Source organism: Gambusia affinis, linkage group LG06, assembly GCF_019740435.1.
Source record: "Gambusia affinis linkage group LG06, SWU_Gaff_1.0, whole genome shotgun sequence".
In the NCBI taxonomy this organism is placed as follows: Eukaryota; Metazoa; Chordata; class Actinopteri; order Cyprinodontiformes; family Poeciliidae; genus Gambusia; species Gambusia affinis.
Window position 1 is genome coordinate 13,849,009 of NC_057873.1, and position 22,374 is coordinate 13,871,382.

Sequence of the window (22,374 nt, forward strand, 5' to 3'; positions counted from 1 at the left end):
TATTGCTGAATTTTAAGTGGACGTATTAAAATGAGAGACAAAATGAACAGACTTTTGAACAGCTCTGTCTCTTGGGCAAACATTCTAGAGTATAATAGATAGGGAAGTGATGCGTGGAGTGCAGGAACACAGTGAAGTAAACAGGCATCTGCTTCTGCTGGGAACTTCAGTGATTTCACAGTTTTGGGGATTTGTCGCTGGCAGCACCATTGAGTGTGGCTGATGTCAGTCGTACAGGCTTTCAATAAACAACTAAAGTCAGTTGCGTTAACTGCATGCTAATTCGTTCTTTCAGTGTGCTGTTTTCCAGCTTTCCGAGGGCTGGATGTGGTTCAGGTGCTGTTTTAGACTAAATCAACATTATTTAATTGGATCTGTACACATGTGACAGAATGGACATTAGAAATAATTACACTCCCTCCCTGTTCTTACTTTATTTAAAGACTTCTGTTGACTACACTTTTAAGCTGCACTTCTCCTACTCGAACTGAGATGCATTGAACTTCTGCTCAGCGGAGGCGCTCACTGTCGCTCTTGTCTGTTTACACAGGTAAATATCAATTAGCGCTGCTATTTATATAAATTGTCTCTTATTGGGGAAGTGAGCTAGAGTAAAGTAACGATATATTTTTTTGAAAGTTTTGAATGAGTAATTGTTTGACCTAGATTGTAAATACTTATTTATGATGCAAGCCAACGGCAAATTTAGCACAGTAACGGCTGGTCAGCGATTCGCTCACGTCGCTCTTGTCTGTTAGTGTTCATCAAATAAAAGAACCTGCGAAAATCACACTGAATAATTATTAAGTGTGTCACGCACATTTGTAGCACTGTATATATCAGGCATGTAATGGTGGACTACCATCACTGTTTCGTACGTATTCTGGTTTTAAAGTCACAGTTTGGTAAGTTTTTCTACCAAAGATAAATAAAAACATCAGATTGTTTGTACTTTGTCCAGCAGAGAAAAAAAAAATATTGTTTCATTTCTTAAATGAACTTTGTTTTAAAACTTAAAATGTGAAAAGGTATAGAAATGATTGAAGACATGTGTAATGATGTTCAGAAATTTTCAAACAAGGATTTGCAGATATTTAACCATTTGTTTTTGATTGTGATATACTTAAAAAGGTATCAAAGGTTTCTGTCTAAATCAGGTTGGAACTGACTACGTAATTTACCAGTTGTACCTGAATGTAGCATGCGCAGCTGGGAATCTCAATGCATCTTCTCAATGCGATTACTGTACTCCGATTTGAGAAAGTTTGAACTGATTTTGCTACGCGATGAAACGTGCGATCTGCTGCCTTACTCCCCGTATCCCTGTTGCTTACACTTGGCTTAAAGCAGGTGAGAAATTCAATTAATAGCAGGGCGAAGCACAAATCGCCCTGCGATCACTGTTAGGTAACTTATATTTAAAAATATGTGGAAATTCCTTGTCAATCTCCCTCGTGTACGCACTGCTAGCATACTATGTTAAACCGTTAAACTGATAGCCATTCTGTTTAACATAAATTCGGTTTTCGATATGACTGTTTATAATATCTAACTACATTTGAACCATGCCGAATCATACTTTAAGATATCTGCATTTACAGTCCGACTAGTAAGAAGAACAATTTAAGACATACTCAATTACAGTTTTATACAAATTATTTATTCAAAATGCCTTTCAAGATATCTAAAATGATATCACTTGGTAAAACCCAGAAGCCTCTTCGGATACTGGACTGGGAAAGACTTTTCTGAAGGAACTGAAAAATGCTGCTCGGAAGAGGAATTAATTTATATTTCATACCTTTTCTCAAGGTTACTGGCACTAAAATGAAATGACACGTTTCTCTTTTAAGTACAAAAATGTTAAAATTCTTGCCAGCATATTTTAGTTTTTCTCTAAGACATTTCAAAGTAGATTTTTCTGTTGCTTGACTTCAAAACATTGACAAAACACAGACTGTTTTCATCACAGGTTTCTAATACAAAAAGGAGAAAAAAAAAGTCGGCCTGTAAAGCAGAATATTCTTTGTACATAAATGCATGCACATAACCATATTCGCACATGCAAACACTGCAAAGTAAATGAACACTATCACATTGGAAATGCGTTATTTAAGGTCTCAACCTCATATCTGGTGTGAAATTAAAACCCATGAAAGCTGTCTAGATCTTGGAAATGAAAATGGAATAACATTTCGATTTGTTCCTTTCCACCAGTACAGCAAAGCATTGGTGCTGAGTGAAGTAGAAGACGTGCTGGGCAGCAGTATAGATGAGAACGGAAGGTAATTGTGCAGTCTTCACTAGCAATCAGGAGGTGCAGAGGGCCTCATGAGGGAATGGATGCAAAGGTGGTTAGTGGCATGAGCTAAAGAGGAATTTTTCTTCTGCCTTTCCCTGCCATTGCTTGATGCAAGGGCCAGCTTGAGTAGAAAGACATACTGTGGCCTGGTAAGTCAAGTCATTTCCTCCTGCTGCCCTAATTCTGCCTGTGGCATAGCTCAAACCTGACACTGATCCCATATTTGTCAGAGGATAAAACCTGGATGCTATTTGATAGCAAACCTCTGGCACTCTTTTTGGTTGACTCTTGACTGAAACTCAGGCTTTCCTGAGGTAGCATTCACAATGCTGAGCAACCTGAAAGACATCCCCACTTCCCAATTTTTTCTTCTGCAGCACAAGAGAGGAAAACATCTGCAGCAGTGCTCCATTTGATTTGAACACTGCACTGTGTGTGGATTTAACTAGAAACAGCAATTGGTAAAAACAAAATGTCTGGACAGTGTTCTACTGCAAGAGAACAGAACTGACAAATTAGTCTATCAAAGCCACCACACGTTCTATTAGCTGTATACTCTCTGCTTTCGTTTGTAGCCCCCCTCCATCACGTTGCTTCATTTATCAAAAGCTGAAATAATGTGGCAGGGATTTATTATCTTGTTCAGAAGCCAGGTCTCATTTGCACAACAGAGGCCACAATCCCCAATCTGGCATTGATTTCTTTTGATTTATGTGAAACAAGAAGTGTTCAGGAAGCATGTTCATTGAGCCTGCCCCAGCCCCCACATATTTTTTGTTTAGAACGACAGTGACATGGACTACGGTGACACACGGAAGCATATAAACAAAATTAATCAATTTACCACATTAACTAGTCTCATGGTTTGTTATTGTTGTGCAGTAACAGTATATTTTTAGCTTGGTGTGATGCACTACTTGAAATATTTATGAGTGGAAAATCTGCTAGTGTATGGTTGTGTGTCTGCTCAAGAACATTTTCGAGGCATTGTCTACTAAAAAGGCAAACACTTGGCAGATACAGTTTACAAGTGAATTATTTAAAAAAAACTGAATATCAAGGATAGGTTGTCGGTAAAAATTTCTGACGAGGAATTTGTTATCTTTCATCTTTTTGGGCTGTAAACCTCTTATTGAACTTTCTGAGGTTGAACATAAACATAAATAAGATATTCACTGCCTTTACTTTCAATCTATCTGACTGGACACTCATATCTGCAAGGGAAGTAACATGTTTTTGAGGGAAAGTCGGACATCCTTCTCCCCGGGGACACTGTAGCTAATTAAATTGGATTGAAAAGTGTTCACACTTCACAAGGGATATGACGTCCAATGTGTGAGTTCTTGGTATAACCCAAGGAGTCCATCTAGTGCAGGGGTGCCCAAACTTTTTGAGACCAAGATCTACTTTTTCTCTCACCAGCCGGCTGAGATCTACCTCATGACACGAAAACATAAAAATTGTATATTAAACTCTATTAACTTGTTTTATATGCAAATGTCAATCAGTTATAGCAGAAATAATAAAGTGATAGAAAACCTAATACAGTTTCTTCCTCAATGAGATTCTGATACTGGAAGCAGGTTACTGGCTTCTCAGTCTGAAGCTGGTTGCAAAACTGAGGCCAGCAGGTGTCAGTCAGTTAAGGTAAATCTGAAATTTGGTTTGAGTTTCTCATATTCCTCAGGAACCAAAGCGTACTGTAAAGGTAAAGACAAATATTCTGAAGTTGGGATATATTAAATTATATTTCACATAATTATTGCAGTAGAAGCCATTTGTTTGTTAAAACCTAATGAAATATATTTGTTCTATTTGATATTTGTTGTGAATGACGTATACTCACAAACAAATGAGGTAATTAGTCCAAATTTGTTGTTTATTGAATGTTCAGAAACTATAGTGGCTGTAATGCCCAACAGCAAAGGTAAAATAACTGAAACAGGTGATCAACTACTGTCTCTCTCTTTGTCGTTTAAACACTTCCGTCTGCACCCTGCAAGCCCAGCAGAGATTACATTAAAAACATAACATTCAGTCCTTTACAATATCAGGTTTCCATGCTTGATACTTATTTCTTGATTGTTAATAAGTAGCTAATTTAAATACCTGTTATGGTAGTCGGTCTTTGAGTCGCCTTTTTGTTTTTGTCAATGGAACCGCAACGCTCTGAATTGCGCAACATCTTGTTGCAATAATAATTGCTGAGATTATTAATTTTAACATGTGTTGTTGATTTTAAAAAAATATATATTATTCTTTAATGAACCTACAAATGTTTAGGATCTTAGTGAATATTTTGATAAGCCTGTTAGAAGAGGAAGTGTTGGTCTCAGCGTCCTGGCAGCATTCAGTTTGTCACTTGCTGCCGAGATTGACTCAAAACCTTCCCGCGATCGACCGGTCGATTGTGATCGACATATTAAGAGGAAGTGGGACTCATTTTGGTGGAACTCAGAAAAAGTTCAAAAGGAGATTACCAGGAAGCATTTTGATTGGATGGTGATCATTTTGATTCAGAAAGGCAGTAGTTCTACTTCTAGTTTCCCCCGGATAGTGGAACTTCTCAGTACATTTAAACTGAGCCCAGGCTCTCCACGTAGGATGTTAATTTCAGCAGGTTGTTCCCTGGATTTTGTTGTTTTCACCAAGAAGTAAATCAAAAACTTTGCGATTGAGTTGATTTCTCACAATGACCTTGCCTAAAATAATAAAATATTTACAACCCACCATCCTGCCCTCCAAAAAAAAACAACACTTAGACTATTGTTTTTTGTTGCAGAGGTCTACTTGCTTTTGGTGATGGTAATGTTCTTGTACGTGGGTGAATGGGAGTTATCACACATCTTATGACATGATGGATAATGAAAAGACCTTATTTTTTCTGTGGCAGGTCAAGAAGATTTTGTTTAGCCTCCTTTGTTCCTCCCACTTTCCTGTGCAGAAATTATGCTTGAGAGATCACAGTCAGCTGTTACTTGCAAATGTTATTTTAATCACTTTGCAATAATCATATTTGCATTCTTCTCTGTATTGATATCCTTAGCGTTGTTCTGTTGCTTTGATAGTCTTATGCAGATTTAGTGGTCACGAGCTCCGTTTGAATGCATAATTCATAATCCTCTGAGATGGTTTCAACTGTATACAGTAGGAGAGAACATTCAAATGACCAACACGCTGATCTCAAATCACAACAGTTGAACTTTAGTGCATTTCCTTGCCTTTGACTGAAATGCTAATACCTGAATTCTATGCTATAACAGCAAATTGTTGGGTCAACAAGGTCCTTCATGGTTTTAATATTTGGTGCATCTCATAATAGGAGACTGAACTCTGTCTGAAATGTACTAAAACATGCTTCTATGTTTACATTGTTACATAAAATGTAATCATTGTACTGTATAAAAAAGTAACTATCTAATGCTGATCCACAGCGAATGACCTTTAAAGAAATTGCAATAACCCTTGAATATGGAGACCTACAGTAACTAGCTAGAAAGATCCATAGGCAGCCTTCGCAAAACAGGGACAGAATAATATTATTGCGGTATTATTCTCAAATACTTACCTTTTTCTGTTTACAGTTTATTTTTTTATACAATATCAAGTTTTATTTATTTTAATTATTTATTTTTAAAATCCTTCATGTTTTATAAAAATTTCAGAGCAAACATGACCTGGCAAGCCACTCCAGATGTAAATATTTATGAACCACATCTTCATTGTTGATCTATTTTGCCGTCATATTTAGTTTTTAAGGGATAAAGCTAAGAATTGCGTCTTGTGTTAATTTCTAGCAGTGACAGTTGATGGGTTTTATTTGCCTTTTGTTCTACTTTTGTCACTGTGTGCAGAATTGCTAATGCAAAATACTGATTTGTCCTTAATTTTGGAGTTCAGTGTTGTGCCACCTATTGAACCAATGTGATTTTGTTATGTGCATTTATATATAATTTTAAAGATAGCAAAATTAAAGTAGAAAATAAATGACCCACAGAAAATATTATGGCCTGCAAAATTGTTGTGGCAGAATTTAAGCTAGAGCCCCTCTCCTCTGTGGACTAGTGCTATCTGCAAGTACTGTTGCTTGAAGACATTCCTTCCTGAAAGGTTGCAATCCTAATCCTAGCTGAGTGCTATATCTATCTTATGTTTCTATTTCACATGGATATAAGAAGAAAATGTTCCAGCTTTGCCTTTCTATGCTGTAGTGTATGTTGTGTGTAATGTCTTAAGCTGCTGGGACCTTGAATTTCCCCTAGGGGATTAATAAAGTATTCATCATCATCATCATCATCATCAATAACTTCTGAAACAAAAGTGGTTTTCAGCTAAATCCAGTCTACTGCAGATTTTTTGGGTGTGTCAAGCATTTCATTACAAGTGGAAACAAATGCATTTGAGAGATGCTGTATGTACCGCACATGCTACCTAATTTAAGTGCTATGCAATAGGAATTTTCTAATAGAGATGTTACTTAATCACATGTAACAAAATTATTCAGATACACAAAAAATTACATGTTTACATGTTCATAAGTTCACATTTTCAATGTTGTACAGGAAATACATGAACAATTAAGAGAAGCATTAAATTTAGTTGGCCTAAAATGTGACTGCAAACCTGAAGGACACTTAGACTGCCCTCCACACCTCACAATTGTCTTCCTCTTCCTCTTTCCAAATCTTCAAAGACATAACGAAACCACCAGATCAAGGTCTCAAAAACCCTCAAAGACCGGACTTTTCTGACAGTTGTATTTAATATTTTAAATTTAAACCGATTTGGATGGCAGGTAAAGGAGAATTAGAATGGACCCATATAAAACAGTTTAACAATTTTGACTTAAATGCAGATGCATTCACTATACCATTATATATTTTTAGGTGGAAAATAGGAACCAATCATGTTTTTTATCTCAAAAACTCAAAATTGTATATATGGCTAATTTAATGTTCAGTTCATTAAGGGTAATGCTAGGAACTCATTATTACCAGCATTGTTTTATTTAATTTCTAAATTAAAATGAGACTGAGAATAGACCAAGCTGATTTGTAGACACGTGGGAGACAAGCATTTTTTTAAATGTAATTTTTCTAAAATAAATTTTAAATATAGTGTTCATGTGAATTTTCATTGTAAGATCCTACTTGAGTAGTTTTAGAAATTTTTCTGAGACAAATCTCTATGTCCCTATCCCAATATCTGACTTATTTTTCAGTGTTGAAGAAAACTTCTCTGCCTTTGCTGAATATCACCCCAGTTTGTCTACATGCACTATTGATATTCTAGCTGCACAATCGGATCACCAGGTAAGTCAGACTTCCGTGATTGTTTTAAGAATGTTTAAAACATCAGTTTTTTTTTATCTAACACATTTATTTACAGAATGTCATGTCGCTCTATATTGCAAGCAAAATTTAAAGGCACAATTGTACAGGTTAAGTGTTTATTTTTTTATTTTAGTTCTAATCCGTCCATTCAAACCCAAGATCTTCTTCGACATTTATAATGGTGCAATAGTTGTGCACCTTCTCAGTAGTGGTCCTGTCTTTTTCTGTATTTGCTTCCTTTCGTACTTTGCTTGATTTGTATTTATACATCGTTCCGTTGGTATCTGTCAGTGTATTTTCAAATAGTTAACTACGTCTCATCTTTTGATCACCATATTTATTTGCATATTTACTCCTTGTTTTTCCCTGTTCATTTTCCAGTCTCGATGTAACTTCACAGATGTCAGACCTGTCTCATTTCTTTCTTGTGTCTGGCTTTGTGGTTGTCTTGAGTTTTGTGGATTGGATTCCCAGTGCTGTTAGCACTTTTGGTCTTGTTTGTGTCAAATATATGCATTTTTTTTTTCTCCTTTGTCACCTGCCTGCCTCCCTTTCACATTTAGATATTTCACCTTATATCACAGCTGCTCTGAACCACTTTTTTGCTTCAAGCAAAGGAGATTTTGTATTGGTAATTTGTTGTAATTAGTATATTGGAAGATACAGAAATAGTGGCAGAAATTGTTGTTTTTATAGTACACATAGCTAATTAATTTTTGAATATGGCTCAGCACTAGGCCTTACACTGATAAATAATTTTATAATTTATTTTTAGATTTACTCTTATGCTGTTAAAACTGTACCAGCTTAATATTGTTACCTGGGTGCATATAGTACTGAAGGACATGCGCAGGGATGGGCAATTGAGAAAAGGGCAGAACAAAATTAGAGGGTACATACATAAAGCATCTCTGACACTGCCATATCAGTTTTCTCAGCAATTACTGAAAAATAGCTTTTATTTCCTCCAAGGAAGCCAAGAGCAAGTTCAGCTCCGCTAGCTGTCTGCAAAATCAATCTAAATCTGGAGCTTACACTAAATCTTGTAGGTCTTTCAGTATTTTTTAATGACCTGCCTTGTTCTTTACATGGTTCACAATCTGATTATTAGTAGCCGTGTAGAAGAGGCTAATTGAAGTGTCACTCAGCTCCTAAGTATCATCCTGTTTTCCCTTTCCTGTGCTGAGAGGAAAATTATCTATTTGAATAAGTCATCAGCACTTGAAAAATGGAGATGGCTGTTGAAGAACCTCTACTAATAAAAAGCCAAATGTAAAACCGGACTGCTACATTGCTTTGTTCTCAATCAAAATACAGTATTCAGTCAAAACCAGATAAATATATACACTGTATAAAAAGACATATGCATTTTTTTTATTATCATCATCTTGAGTTAAATCAGACCAAACTTTTCTTGTTTTAGCATAGTTACAATTACCAAAATTTATACTTGCTGAATGCCAGAAAACTTGGCAAGAACACTTTTAGAGACTTTTTTTGTAACTTTTCTCAAATCCACAAGTTTACATACATTTGGTCAGTATCAGACATTACTGTCTTGTAAACTGTTTGACTTGGGTCCAGCCTTTTGGGTTTCTTTCTACAAATTTCTCACAACAGCTTGCTGGAGATCTGCTAAATCCTTCTGACAGGACTGGTGTAACTGAGTCCCATTTTGTAAGCCAACTTGGATTTCTGATCTTCCCATGACTTCTCCATAGGACTGAGATCAGGGCTATGTGAAGGCTACACCAAAATGTTTACTTTGCTTCCCTTAAGCCACTATGTATCAACTTTGGCTGTATACGTAGGGTAATTGTCCATTTCAAAGAACAAACTATGCCCAAGGTTTTGCTTCCAGGCTATTGTTTTTAGATGTTGGTTCCATATTTCCACATAATGTTCTTTTCTTATGACGGCATTTATTTTATGAAGTGCACCACTTCCTCCTACAGCAAAACAGAACTGCAACATGATACTGCAATCCCCTTACTTCAGTTAGTTTACGTGCTGTGCCCAAAACAAAAAAGGTATTTCTAAAATTGTAGATTTTAAATACATTCTCATCCACAGGAAAGGGAATTTTTGGGTATGGAGTCTGAATTGGATAAATGTGCTGTGTTGCTCCTAAATTAAAGCATTTTTCAAAAATCAATGATGAATGATTTCTACCATGAAAAATATCTTGCCAAACAAATAACTAAATGAATAAAACCTGTTGGTGACATATTTCTTAAAACAAAATAAATGGTGGATCCCAGAATACCAATACATTTACATTTTCCTCTGCTAATGTATTTACAAAATCTTGGCAGAAAAGGCTGTGAAAAAGCTGGGAAGCTGTACAAACAAAGTGATTTATTGGAAAAAGAGGTTAAGGTATAAAACAAACAGCATCTAACAGGATTGCCCACACCTGTTAAAGAAACGGTTGGCATCCTTCAAACCAGATCGTATTCTATTACTTCGAAAATGTGATTAGCCTTGTATCAAGACTGGGTAATTCCTAAGTGCAGGCAAGCTGGAAAGCAATTGGCTTGGCTGTGCATTCAGTTAAGAAACAAAAAACATTAAAACATAAATGCATTTAAAAAAATCCAAAAATACTTTAGGAAAAAGAAATGTCTGTGCAAGCATCTGAAGTAATCCAACAGGGTACATTAGTAATTAATTAATTAATGTTTTACTTTATGTTTAGAGTTCTTGGGCTCTTGCAAAATAAGCAAAGTTATCTTGTTCTCTGTCCGTACAGTCAGCTTAATGTTGCCCTTATTAATTGCAGAAAGGAATCCTTAAAGAAAAAACATGATGGTGTCTGAAATGCTGCTGCTGTTAAAAGTGACAGAGGTTTTAAGTATTTTTCAGCAAGTCAGCAATCTAAGCTTAAGCTCAGAAGTTAATCAAGTTAACATTCTTATCTACTGCCTGTGCGATAAAACTGATCAGAGAGGCCAGGCTCTTACAGTGGAGGAACAATGGAAATTCACTCTAGTGTAAAACATAGATGGTGCTGACAAAACTATAACAATGATGTAATTCCTTTGGTTCATTGTAGCACCTGTGGTTTCAAACTGGCTCTATTTCTTTTCCCCAAAAAATGCTCCTAACCACTATATAGGAAAGTCCAAGTTAAGGCAGCACAAAAGTCAAGACTAAAAGTCATATCTTAGACTGAGTGGATATTGCAGGTGTTTGGATTTATTGCTTAGAAGGGATTTTTAATTCAGTGCACACCTTAAGAGGTCCATCTAGGCAAATTCAGTTTATTTAGACCAGAAAATTAGACTTATACAATACATGTGTTGATGCCAAACCTTTGAAGATGAGTCCCCATTTGGTGGAACAAACCTATCCCACATCAGGAAGACTTTATAGAAATAGATAAATTTTTTCTTTAAAAAAGTAAAACGGAAATAAAACTGTCTATTGGCTAAATAGTTTTTATTCATATTTCTTATCTTTTTTGCTTCGGTTTTGTTTTTTCAGTCCTACACATCGGGTTCTTCCAATGAAAGACACAGTACAGTAAGAAATTGATTAAAATAAAATAAAATTATCCTTCAGTCTTTACTATTTAAAAAAAATCCGAATGACAACATATGTGTATTTGATGAGGAAGCATGAAGTAAATTTGGGTACAAAACATTTTTTAAAATTATTTTTATATTGAGTTCTTGGACTCATATTTCATACGTGTGTGTATTTTACACTACATATGGATAACAGTGTCTTACCTGAAGACATGGAAATAAGTAATACACATCTTGTCCTAGGTGCAAATGAGAAGTGCTGTGTGGTGAGCCCCAGGTCATGGCGCCCTGGCTAGGTAGCCTTTTCATTCATGTGATAAGCCACAACAGATGAGGATAACTATGCAAACATAAGCTATGGACGGGTGCAGCTATATATATTTTTGTAAGCATATAACAAAAAACTGGAACTTTTAAAAAACATAAATCTCAGTGTGGTACTGACAATACTGAAGCAAATGTCACTCTTAAGTGTTAGAAAAAAAAAAAAAGTCTTTCATAGAATATTTAGTGAAGTTCTTCTGTAAGTTCAACAGCAGGATATACGTCTTCTTTTCTCTACTTCTCCTTTCATCTTTTTCTGTCCTCATTTTTCAATAGGTTCAAAACATTTATACAGCGGCACACCATCATTACTACTCAGACAAGCCCTGCATCTGATTTAAGGCAGCAGTTTGTATTTTCTTTATGTCAGGAAATACTGTTCGCTCCACAACATATCCTCTTGCACTGCTTCGTCTGTGGTGGCAGCTGGTCGCACTCCCGTCATCAAAGCTCATACATCAATCTCTTACTGAAGGTAATGACTAAGAGACTGCAGACAAAACATCTCAGACTAAAGACCACAGATCTGTCCATGCATTGCTTGATTTTAAGGCTACTTAATGTTATGATTATAGTCTGACACAATTCCTTATTGGGTGTAATCTTTGTACACAATTGCTCCAGCTACCACTCCAACTTATACCATAGGTCTCCAACTAATAGGACACTGCAAAGAACAGGAAGGAAAAAGAAAGAGAAACAATAGTAGATATCATGTAAGATTAAGTCCACTTATAGACCAGGACAGCAGGTGTGAGTCACAAATGCAAGGACTCTGGGGAATGTAGGGTCATCCCACTCCTGCTGAGGTTCCTATTTTGTGTATTGCCCTTCAGGTACCGTCAGGCGAAGCATATGTCATCTTGTTCCCCTGCCTTATACTACTCCCCAAACAAAGAAAAACAGCACTCCATTACAAGCAGACGAGGCAAAACCAGACACTACACTTTCTCACAGAATCCTAGAAAATGCTTTAAAAAGTGTGCTAAAGCTTTTTAGCTGTCACCAACTGAACCAGGTCTGGCAAGGTTGTGTGCAAGTTTATAAAGCTTGCACACAAAAACCTAAGTGGTGATAATGGAAGAAAAGGCAAATTTTGAGTTTCGTTGATAAAAATAATACTTTGCGACAAGCATGGGTTTAACTTTTGATATATTTATTTTGATTCCAGAATTGTGCCTCTCATTGTGAGAGAAATTTGCAGTAGCAATGTTATTTCTGTTAGTTCTGATTTGTTTGTTTTTTTGAAGACTTATATTTATAAATATTGTTTTTGGATGAGTTGTTGCTGTTATTCCTTCTGGTTTGCCATACTGTCCAAACCAGTATGGTTTGGACAGTATCCCAATACTGTCCTTTTTATAGGCAGAAAAAAAGGATTTTTTTTCTCAAAGTAATAAACGTTTAGAAATATGTTTGCTAGCAACCCAATCTGAAAAAACGGGATCAAATAATCTTGCTAGATAATTGTACAGAGATAACCAGTTGCAGATAAATTAGATACAATTCATTAAGAAAGTGTTTATTTTCCCTTGTAAGGGAAACGTTCAGATAAACTTGCCATGATTTTTCTTATTTATTTAGTGTGAACAGCTTCTGGCATATTTGGAATTTCTTTAATTTTTGAATATCCTTAGCGGTTTGATTATTCTTTTAGATATTAGGATTGTTAATTACTTTGTACTGTGAATAATTAGAGTCTTAGGGTTATACAGTATTGTAGGCATAAAGTGATAATTATCCTCTTTGTAAGTTACTGAATGTGAAAATAAGATATTTACTGTTCAATAGTTTTGCTGGACCTTTGTTCTTAATTAGAATTGAGAGTTGAACCCTGAAGTTTGAGAATTTCTCTATACAGTATTTTGTTAAGAGTTTCATCTTACACCATCTAAACTAGTAGTGTAGCTTTAAGGATCTTGGACATGTAAAAACTTTTTTCTGTTGTAATGCAATTTAAATTCAAGGTAGCTTGACTTGCATATAGTTTTCTTATGATGTCAATATTTTCTCTAGAGTCATTTGTGTATAAAGGCAAATCCTTAGTTTGGTGCATTTGGGATGCAAAGTCTTTGAGGCTCCTTCTGCATTTTCAATTAGGACCACTGGCAAAACATTTACAGCCCGGTTAACTGAATATTATTTATTGGCTGAATCAGCAACTGCTTTTTTGCATTTCAGCAATTTACTTTCTTTGAAAAAAAATACTCCATTTCCATGTTTATGCCATCTTAATTCAAAATAGCATGCTTTACCTCGAGCATGTGTGTCTATCTAAATTAATAAGAAAAGTCATAGGATGGTTTTACAGTTGAGGAGGAAGTATGATGTTTAGAACCTTTTTATTTTGTTTCACAAATTCTTTCTGTACATTTTATTGTGACTTTTCTCCTGCTGACATATGATAAGGACCTGGTTGAGGTGAAATCCATAGTTCACCAAATAAACAAGGTAGGAAAGGTGCAGGCTTAATATTTCAGATGTTAAACAAGAAGTACTCATTTCCCTTACAAGAAAGAATCCTGATTTATGCAAAACCCTGTGACCCTTAACAAGCTTTCTTGAGGTGCATGCTGCTGACCACTGCTCTTTACCTGTCCTCTAGATGAGCAAGGCAAACAAATTTATAGCCCTGTTTTGCATGTAAAAACCTATTTTCCACAGTGCACTGAAGATGATATTCAAATTGAGGAAAAGTCAAATAAGCCAGCCAGCCAGCAATGAAGCAGAGAGAATTTGACTGAGTCAAAGAGCTTTAGACTTAAGCAGGCTGAGCACTTTGGTAAGGAAACAACATTTGGTCAGATTACTGAAACAAAGGGACATGCTTGTTTAGGAGTTCTATTCTGACTCATGAGCTGCTTAACATCACTGTCTAGCCTACAATAAACATGTGACTGACATGTAGTGTCATGCTGTAGTTTCTGATAGACTGGAATCTACCTTTAGATATTTGGATATTAAGGACGTAATGATGCCCATTGTGGAAAAAAAAAACAAAAAACTCCTATTGTGCTGTGATTTATTGTCATTCATAAAAGCTCACACTTTAAAACATATTGAAATTTTACAGCATAATAAAACACTTGCATGTCCTACAGAGCTCAATCTTAAAGATCAGTAATTGAATATTATCATATACATGTTGTCAAAATTGTTAATATTCCTTTCTTAATTAGAGGAACTTTTGAATAATGTAACTATATTCTAAGGAGCATCAAGCTGCTTGGAGAGGGTCTTATGGTCTTTACCTGTAACAGACTTGTATATGTTTCTTTTTCTAATCTCCTAGAACAACTCTCTCCTTTGGTTCCTGTGATTCATGTTCAGTGTTGTACACACCATGCCACCAAAACAGCAAAATTTTAAATGGGTAGACTGACTGATTATAAGCTTGAAAACTCCTCTAATACCAACGACACATCTTGGTATAGCATGTCCCCTTTTGTTAAATTATTTTAGTGGTACCATCATTTTTGCCCAGGCCATGTTTAATTAGTTTTTTTAAAAGACTTACTGTCTGATTTTTGTTGATTAATTTTCAGTAAATGTTTTATTTAGTATTGTCTTTGTCAGTTTCAAGTTACTTTTGTGATACAAACAACTTTGTCTTCGTCTGTCTGTAGGCATATTTTGTTATCCAGCAGCAACCCCAGTTCTGAGTGCATTTACAGCTTAAGTTGTTTCTGTTCCCCATGAACCCTGCTGTTTTCTTATTTTAGCTCTTGCCATGCAGCTAGAATTAAATGTTATTTCAAGGCATAATTATGTCTTAGGTTTATATCAGCAAAGTCAGCAGAGGGCTATCCCACAGAGAGCAATTGGTGTAGCATGTAGGTGGGACAAGTGCAGGAAAGAAAGATAAATAGCGGAAAGTTAAGTGTTGCACAGCTCAGTCATGTGAAGGCATAAAGTATAAATCAGTTTATCATTGCTGATCAGAATAAATTGTTTGATTTTTTTTTTTTTTTTTTTTTGCTTCATGTGTGATTTCCAACAAGGAAATTGTTTAAGCTGGAGGTTTCTTCTAATCCTGCACTACAATTATGGCTTTTAAAGATATGGTGGCGTTTGAACACAGTAAGATGACAAATTTCTAACGTGGGAAGGTTCTATTTTGAAGAAAGCTAAGATATTTCCTTAAGTACGTTTTACTGCCTAGACATCAGCATGTGGTTTAAGGGCTTAAACCTAATCAAACAGCGCATGAAAGCACAAGTAAACAGCAGCTGGAATCTTAGTAAAAAAAAAAAAAGTCTAAGGAAAACAGTCATCTCCAGACTTTGTTTTGCATTTTTGCCTTGCATGTTTCAAATCAGCTTTTAAAAGCAAGGCCATGTACCGCTCATAAAGAAGCTCTTCATTTCAATACACAGTTTTGAAAGTGTGAAGTGTGTTTTCTGTCTTTATGCAAATAGCAAAGATGCAGTTTTGCTTGATGCAAAATCAATGTTTATTGTGCGGGAGCTTCAGGTTTATTCTTGAAAGGCTCTGGAGGTCATAATTTAGAATCTAGTTTAGTGGAGTTTAATCTGTGACTTATTTATCAACCAACCTTAAAAGTTGTTTTTTATTTGATTCTTGCATGGGGCTCTTAGATCTGTTGCCTGAATTTCTGCTTTGCCAGGAATAATTTTGGGGGATTTAATTCTACACTACAAAAATAATCATATAAACTAGTGTTCGAAGAAGACTTGCTGTTTTTATATGCTGGATTTATTTGATGAAAACTCCTGAAAAAAAAAAATCAAAAAGACTGACTTTTAAAAAAACAACAACTGATGAATATAATTGACAGATTTTGTGTTCCTGAGGAAGATTAATGAGGAAGGGACAATTAGAATCAGAAAGTTATCAAAGTGTGCTGAAATTTATCACATGAAATGATTATTTTAGATTAAGACTGTAACACCGCTGGTCAGAGGGAAGCATTCCTAAAGCTGGACAGATGTAACAGTTGAACATGGGATGATTTCTCATGTTTTTTCTTTTGCATTTATTAATTTTGTAAGTTTTTCATTTGTCAAGAAAGTTGCTCTTGCAGTGAATAACTGCATGTAAAATTATAATTTTCTACATTCTTACAACAGTAAAATAATGTCATTCGGAGACGCTTCTCAACAACAGGGCAAACTCTAGAACGGGAAAGCGTATCAGCCCATGCAGGCTGGGATTTTACAATTAGTTTTTTTTTACGCCAACATGCACTACGAATGTTGTATTGTTAGTGAGCTTGGTTCTGTTTCTGTTAATGTTTTGTTCATGTTTTTGTGTTAAATAAAAATCATTAGTTTGATTACAATATTACACAAAAAGTAAGAATGCCTGCTTTTGGAACAGAATAAATGCATACAATTAGGCATTTATTAGACTTCTCATGAAAAACAAGAAATGCAAAAGAATTTACTAACCTATTTGCCAAGTTAAGCAAATACATCAGGCTACAGATTATAATAAAGAAAGAGCTGTTAGGAAGTCATGGCACAAGAATCAAACTAATCATTACTACTGAGTGCTGTCTCGCTGCAACAACGTAACTATGAAGCTCCAAAAACCCATGTTGTGTAGGAGAAGAGGGTCATAGGATTGGAGAGAGAAGAAACTGAAGTGAGTGACATCTGAATGAAGTGCAAGCATCATTCCGATCTCTTTTTTTTTCTCCTCTACCTCCTCACTTTCACTTCCTGACTCTTTCCAAGGCTGCGTTGAAACACAGGTGTCTGCCAATTAAGATTGAAGCACAGAACGAACCACTGAGAGGAGGAGCAAGGGCACAACACAAGGGAGATTGGGGAGGATTAATTTTTATGAAGCAAATTTATTCTATTGCCTACTCATAGTCCAGCTAAATGTACGTTTCATAGAATACAGGCCCTGGAATCAAGTATGATTTTATTGTATGTGATATTTTTTGTGTGTATCTTTTTATTGGCCATGTGATGGTGTGACCACCTGTCCAGAGTGTACCTTGTCCATCTCTAAGTGACTCCATGGAAAGGCTCCAGGTTTGACTCTGAAACCCTATGAGCAGAATTATGTTGGTACATATCTGCCCTTACATGACTGTGCAGTCACATTAGATTATTAGATTAATCTGTCCAATTCAGTAAGAATTTTTAGCTACATTAGTTATGCCAAATAGCACAGATTTCTTGGATCTTCGTATCCCTGCACTGTCTGCACTTCAAGAAATTAACCAGTCAGCAAAAAAAAAAAAAAAAAAAAAAAGCAAAAAAACCCAAACAAACAAACAAACAAACAAACAATTGTTTAAGAAAATATTGCACTCTTCAAGAAGTAAGAAGGACTGAACCTAATTACTGTCACTGAATATACTATACTTAAATTTAGGGTTAGGGGTGGCTAGCAAAACTCTTATTTATTTTTTATTTCTTATAACTAAATGCCTATTTTGTATATACGACTCAACTAACTGCATTGGTATAAAGCAAAATGAATGGCACAAGTGAAGACATTTAATTTTTTTTTGGTTTCTCTTGCAGCTTCTTAAACTACTTTGCTTGCAGTGTTCTATTTTGGGGTTAGTTGGAAATAGTTAATCTAAGATTAATTGTAAGAGCATCATCAGTTGTGATCCATTAGGGAAAATGCTTCTTATGCTTCAAAAGGCTTTTGAATCAAATTATATTAACATTATAGCCTTAAGATAGTTTTGGGAAACGAGGCTCTGAACTATCAGTAAAGAGCATGAAGAAAAAAAAATTAATTAAAATATAAAATAATTTCAAAACAAATTTCCAGAGAGGTTCCCATTTTACTCTAAATGAAATGTAAATGAACAAAATGCCGTGAGCATCGCGTGTCTCCCCACAAGTGTCCTTTTGTTAAAAAGCGCTCTGGAGGAAAACAAGATCTTGTCACTCTTGTAGCTCCCTCTAATACCTCACCATACTCTTTAATTCCATTAATTTAGACCTCTGCTCATCCACTTTGCAGGCTTGATTGGAATGAAATCTGGGGCATCGGCGGCAGAGATTCACATCTCCTGAGAATCATCTGACTGACAAAGATTGAGTGGATGTCCTTCCCTGAAAGACAACTGGGTGATTTACTAATTTTAAAATACAAATTGATGCTGCTTACTTGGTGAACACACACTTATTCACAGGCACAGACACACACGCTTACATTCACAAACACTAGCGTTTCAAACCTTTCTGTGTCTGAACAGCAGATATGCAGGCCAGGGAGAAATAAACAAAAGTGTCACTTTCTATTTAGCTCAAAAAAAGACTGGCTGTCCATCATCCTAATGCGTCGCCAATGAGAATGAGTTATTTTCCTCTTTCTTCCATTTATATTCAGTAAATTTAGATATTTTTCAGGTTTTTTTGTTTATTGAACGTGAATAAAAGTGCAGTATTGTTTATGTATGTGACATACATATTGTTTAGGAGACATTTTTTATTTTGTTCAGATTATCTACCCTTATATGACCTCTGGTAAATGTAGAGCTGGTGGTAGATCAGCAGAGTTTATTTAGTTTATAGGAGTACAATGGCACAGAAGGTTAGGTATGGAACTGAGCTATGAGGTCACATTTTAATATGGGTTTGATAAAACAAATATTACAAATGCCAAATGTTGTGTTTTCGATGACCTATTTCAACAAAGCAACCCTTTTAAACACAAAAAAATGTCTTTTGCATGAGGAGGCCGTAACAAATTAGACTGAACGAATCAAGATAGAATTTGTCAAATGAAACTTTCACTAAACACATTTTTTGTTGTATATTTAATCGACGTTCTTAAGCTTCTTCCTTTTTGTTGGGTTAAAGATTGAGCTCTTTAATAGACTATCAAGGCAAAGGGCCTTTAAATTAGCCTTTGAATAGATGAACTATGGAAATAACAGCTAATTTCATCTGTAAAGATAAGATTGCTTTATGGTCTATTCTTAATTTTAGAAAAGAACCTAGAAAATCTAACAAACTTTGTTTGTTATTCAGCAATAAGAAAGAGACTGGATAACAAGGCCACAACAATTCCTGATCAAAAGAATGCAAAAACCCATTTGAATGACAATTTGTGTTTGCTACTGGTGCAGAGTGACCATAAAAGAAAGATGAAGTTAAAAGCCATAATGCTGGATAAATAATAGTAACAATGATATTAATAATAATACAGTGTAGATTGTGGTACAGCAACATAGTGAAAACATTTAACAATCAACCAAAACAGAGCTCCTCAGTCTCATGCCTGCCCCCTCTCAGAGGATGCTCTGTAACTCTGTTGACCCAATCCAACCCATCTTTCTGTGTCAAACGGAGAGGAGGCTGCTCCTACTTGAACCGAATGTCGCAAACCAGTGTATGGCTGTAATAATTGATTACAACATAAATGTGCTTCATGCAAGTCTGTAAAATAATTTTGATGGGTGGGGACAACTCTTGTGCATTACTTTTGGATGGACATTACTTTTTATTTGTTTTTCCTTCAATATCTCTTTGGCTCAGTGACTGTTTTATGGTCCTCAGTGGCTATTAATGTTCATTTTTCTAAGTAGTGTGCTACTAAAAATGTACAACTAAACTTACAAATTTATTGTAATTTTAGTTGTATTTTTGTTTTCAATTAAATTCACAAATATTGACAGTTTTCCAGTGGCATCAAGCTGTCCTATGCAGACATTTTTGGCTGCACAATTTATGGAAAATGGAAACATATATCATCTGCACCATCTTTTCTAGGCTGCTTGAAATCCGAATTGCTGGAGTATATTTTTGATCTATTTTTTAATATTTTTATTTTGTATTCTTTAAATGTTCTAAGCATTTGATAAGCAGTGTTCTTTTATATTATCTATTTCTCCTGCTTGTTACAATGATCAGAGACAGATTTGCATGTCTGTTTACACCTGCTTTTCAAACTGCTTTTTGCAAAAAAAAGAAACAAAAAACAGACAAGTTTTAGTAAATTGCATTGCAGGTGGTAAATCATAACATATGCATATCCTCCTTCCAGCATTTTGCATTTCTTATGATGAGCATATGTTTTGAATTGATAAATGCAGACACTAAATTTATTGTGCCTCCTGTTCTCCTCATTTTACTGACGTAATCCTATTTGCGTGTTGTTTCTAGATCAGGTTGGCTTATGGTGTCAAGTTTGTCTTTGTCCACACAAATTATTAGAATATCAGATCCACTGTGTTTTCAACATAAATGTAAAAGGGCCAAATTATAACATTTTGTATAGTTTTTGCATTCCATTATTCCCAATGTAAATGATGGTAGTAAAATCTGAAACATGAGTTTTATTCATACTGACGTTCTTCTGCTGCTTTTATTTTACAACACAGCAGAAATGTGGTTTTGAATAATTCTCAATTTAATTAATCATAACAGATGTCGCAATCTCTTGATTTATTTTATTTTTTTGTATGCACTGCCAAAGACTTGGTGCTACTGCAGCAATGTTTTTTTTAAAGATAGACTTTGACATTTGAATCAGGAATTTGCCTCTGAAATTACTTTGGTGGTGCCTTCTCCCTCTGCATGTTTCAGAGGTGTTGTTGTACCCAGATATAACCCACTAAATGAACGAGAAACTGGTTCTTTGCCGTACGTTTCCCTGAGCTTTGACATGCTGACATGAGGAATTATTGGATAAATAAGATTCATTGGAATTCTACATTGAAACTGAAATGCTCTGTGTCATTAATCCTGTGCCTTGACATGGGAACTTGTATAAAAGTGCAACCCTTATTCTGGCGCTGATCTGTCATAACATTATAACACATGATGAGTAAAGTATCTTTATACTGCCTGCGATATCACAGTAAAATACTTAAAATCACACAATACAAGACACCTCCAGATGTTTTTAAGTCCTGATCTCAGTGGACTGAGGTATTTTGGAATCAAAGAGTGGAAGAGGAACACCTCACCACCTGACATAAGCTTAACTTAAATGCTTCTAATATTACTAGATTCAACATCTTCCTAATGACGAAAAAGGCAACTTGCTGTACTCTGTTAAACTTTCTACTACCTACTTCAGGTTTTGTTCCCTCTTGCTCTTCAGTAGCCTGAATGATCCCCTTAATACCTCAATATTTCATAAAAAATTGTTTTCTTTTAAATAGCTTATCTTGTGTAGTACCTCACAAAAGGTGAACATGGACATATCACAAATCAAATAAATATATATATTTTTTTAGACATACCACTCATCAATTTGGAATGGTCTCTGGTCCTCTTGTATCCAGATATGCTTTTGAACAGCGCCAGATTTCATGTCAACCGCACTGGGACCTAGGTTTGTAGGCCGAGTTTGCTTTTTTGTTCGAGTTTGATTGTGCATTCACCCTTCCCAAACTAATTGGACCTTCTAGACAAAGAAGTAAAATTTGATTAAAGTGTACTAATCAGGGCTGGTGTGAACGCACCCTAATAGACATGATCTGATTCTGTTCAAAAAAGGATTTTTCAGAACTTCTCTAAAATTAAAATGTACTTGTTTACGGATGGCATTAAGAGTAATGAAATAGTTGTAGTGATTCAAACTGTCCTAAAACAGAAAAAAAATGTTTAGTCTGTCATTGTAAGACACTCTGCAAATGGGCAAACCCATTCAAAGTTTGAAGAAATTGTGTACTATTTATTTTTCAGAAAATGCTGAAGGCCTTTTAAACTGCACCAAAAAAAATTTAATTCTGTCACAGAAAAGCTGATCCCGAGATTAATCAAATCCTTTCTTGGGAGTTCAGGCTTAGCTTTCCTCTCTTCCTTGACCATGGTGTATACAGCATTAAACGATCTGTGGTGCAAGTTCTTCACTGTGAGGGAATTGCACTTTATTAGCAAATCCATGACTTAAATATTCATCAATGAAACAATCCTTACTTAATGTCTCCAGACCA

General features: G+C 35.4%; 1 protein-coding gene across 16 annotated transcripts in view; it reads left to right on the plus strand.

Moving 5' to 3' along the window:
• The first annotated feature begins 295 nt into the window (after positions 1-295).
• The window catches only part of kirrel3b (kirre like nephrin family adhesion molecule 3b), a 217,516-nt gene continuing 195,437 nt past the window's right edge, over positions 296-22,374 (plus strand). For 9 of the 16 annotated variants that reach the window (XM_044119062.1, XM_044119070.1, XM_044119076.1 and 6 more), the window contains exons 1-4: positions 1,260-1,350; positions 2,218-2,451; positions 7,524-7,614; positions 18,447-18,553. The gene's annotated coding sequence lies outside the window, so the exon portion shown is untranslated. Of the gene's footprint in view, positions 337-407; positions 551-829; positions 906-1,259; positions 1,351-2,217; positions 2,452-7,523; positions 7,615-18,446; positions 18,554-22,374 lie in introns of those variants that run through there. The other 7 variants (XM_044119064.1, XM_044119066.1, XM_044119067.1 and 4 more) reach the window with 7 other exon arrangements.